The sequence below is a fragment of the Piliocolobus tephrosceles genome, chromosome 8 (genome assembly GCF_002776525.5).
Source record: "Piliocolobus tephrosceles isolate RC106 chromosome 8, ASM277652v3, whole genome shotgun sequence".
Lineage (NCBI taxonomy): Eukaryota > Metazoa > Chordata > Mammalia > Primates > Cercopithecidae > Piliocolobus > Piliocolobus tephrosceles.
In genome coordinates, this window is record NC_045441.1 from 102585460 (window position 1) to 102588375 (window position 2916).

Here is a 2916-nt window from a genome sequence, read left to right on the forward strand (position 1 = left end):
TTAGGAGGACCCTCAGCAGCGTGAAGAAAGTGATAGACCATATTATATGCAAGAGAGGTGCCAGAAGTCTTATCAAAAGTAGTAAAAGAAGGGATTCAAAAGGTTCAGAGATACATGCTAGAGGAATATACTGTGTAAGTGACCAGATGACTGTTACATGTGAGATCTCATAGGACACTGGATTTACTGGTGATCTGGAATACAATGATGAGAAATGCACCAATATAATTGAAAAACTCAGTGATGGCCATCTTTTGTAAGCCAGGGAAGATGGTGGAAAATGCTCTCATAGAACTGGGTTCATTGGTAACAAGGGAGATCCCAAAATAATAGAGGCTAAGTGGATATGCTTAACCATCAGCAAGAATGTGTGCACAATTGCTGTAATAAGCAGCAAAATCAAAGTGGAATCCAGGAGACTCTGGCCCACAGAAAGCTATTCAGTTCCTAGGGGTAGGACAACAAAGGTTGTTTATCAATTGTAATAATAAAATATATTTAAGGATGAGTGACCTGGAGAATGAGGGCAGCTATCTCAATAAAATGTCACAATAGTTTCTGGACCTGAGCCAAATCTCAGATCTGGAAATCAGATTTTGATTGGCCAAAAAAGAAGCTAGGTCTCGATAAGGAAGTACTCTGCAATACTATGGCAAGTGTATATGGCAATGACTTCCTCTGTTTTCTTCTAAAGCAACCTATGACCGGACCGGCTTCATGGGCCTATCATTTGCCTCTGCACTCAGAAGCGTTCTGTGCTTGGTTTAGTGCTCTGCTGTGATTATCACAAAAATCTTATTAATTTTTTCTTTGATTCTGTTTTTTTTAATTACCAAACAAATTTATTTCTCAAAGTTCAAAACATTATGTGAGAAGATTTCGTGGCCTAGAGTTCCAGCTTCTTACGCCTAAAACTCAAATTCAAAGTGTTTCATTCATGTCCCTTGCAAAGGACATAATATCATTCACAGAAAACCAAATACTACATGTTCTCACTCATAAGTGGGAGTTGAACAATGAGAACGTATGGGCACAGGGAGGGGAATATCACACAGCGGGGCCTGTCGGGGGGGGGGAGGCAAGGGGAGGGATAACATTAGAAGAAATACCAACTGTAGATGATTGGTTGATGGGTGCCACAAACCACCATGGCATACGTGTACCTATGCAACAAGCGTGCATGTTCTGCACATGTATCCCAGAACTTAAATATAATAAAAAAGAAAAAGAAAAGAATAAGAATTCATATAAGGTAGAGGTTGAAAAAAAATTCAAAATACTGTGGGTCGAAGTAGTAGATTATGAACATAACCATCCTCACTGCCACTGCTGTAGCGCTTGCCATCAGGACGGAAGGCAACACTGTTGATAGGTCCAAAGTGCCCCTTGACTCTTCTGAACTCTTCTTCAAAGACCAAATGGAAGAACCTGGACTCAAACTTACCAAACCTGGTGGATGCTGTGGTTGTATCCATGGCTTCCTGACCACTGCCCAGCACAACATGATCATAGTTCGGGGAGAGGGTAGTTGAGCTGATGAGACGTTCTGTTCAGAAAGGCTTCTGATGTTGAAGAGTTGTAGAGTCAAAAAGCTTGGCTGTGTTGTCTTTGGATGCAGTGACAAACATGGTCATGTTCCTGGATAAATGGATGTCGCTGATCTGCTGGGAGTGCTCCTTAACATTCACCAACACCTCTCCAGGCTTGGCACTATACTGGTTGAGCTCTCTACTCTCATGGCCTGCAATGATGCACTCCCCACAGGGCACTAGTGATGTTAGAGTTATTGCAAGGGATCTTCCGGTGGGACTCATTGTTGTCAGTCTGGCTCGGATCCTGCAGATCAAATAAGCTCACAAAGCACTGATAGCTTTTCTGCTTCACTGTGGATAACATGATGATATTGCCCCCAAAGTCAAAACTGCAGATCCACACAGCTGAATTGTTCTTCAGTAGGGCCAGCTGTTTCCCTGTTTCACAGGCCCAGAAATGACAGTTGTTGTCAGCTGAATGGATGAGGACATGCTTGGTGTCCCAGTCAGCATCCACATACCACACAGCTCTGGTATGGCCCATGTAGATGCCCAGCCTCTCACCATTCACAGAGTACCATGCATTAACGATAGGTTCCTTGGCCGCAGTGAAGAGAAGGTCTCCTTCACAGTTATACTTCATCTGCCTAATGAACCACTCATGGCCCTACAGTAGGACCAGCTTCATCCCAGCAGTGATGCAAGGAAAGCTGCAACTGATTCTGTGTTTTATATGTCTGATTTAACAAAGACTATGTATGCAAGCAGAGGAGATTGAGTAGGTACCATCTGTGTGCTTTCCGATTCTTGTCATTCCACTTGCACATAGTATCACCCCATGAGCACAGAAATCCAGTGGATCAAGGAAGCATGGGAATTCATTGAGACTCTGAGTGAGAACAAGTGTGTTGCACTTATGACTACATAATGTGGTCCCGAAGGCCACATTTTCCAGTTGAATCAAAACTTGCTTTAAACACAGAAGGAAGGCAGTTACATTCTAAGAAAAACAATGTCCAGGGAGCCCTTTTATCTCCTTCCTTACTCTTGTTATTTGCCTGCATTCGTCAACCACTTATGCTGAAAATGATGATGTAGAAGAAAAGAGAGCAACTTACATCCTTTCCTTTAGACATTCCTGACTCATAGTAACCTGAAGGCAGAAACTGTTGGTAGAACGTGTGCATATCAACAAGTAAAATTAAAATGGTTGGGTTTTATGGAGCATCTCCATTTCTGAAAAGAGTGAGGTATATATACATGCATGAGTTAGAAAATAAGAATTATGTCATTTTGGCAATTCCTCATATGAATTGAATGTTTTCATATTTGCTTTTAAAACTAGCATTGGACAATATTAAGGTGAACAGTATTTCACCTTAAA

At 41.8% G+C, this 2916-nt stretch overlaps 1 pseudogene across 1 annotated transcript; it reads right to left on the minus strand.

The window, feature by feature from the left end:
- Positions 1-1243: 1243 nt before the first annotated feature.
- Positions 1244-2324, minus strand: LOC111520410 (annotated as a pseudogene). Its single transcript, XR_002724672.1, has one exon. The product of XR_002724672.1 is annotated as a eukaryotic translation initiation factor 3 subunit I pseudogene (transcript).
- Positions 2325-2916: the final 592 nt, after the last annotated feature.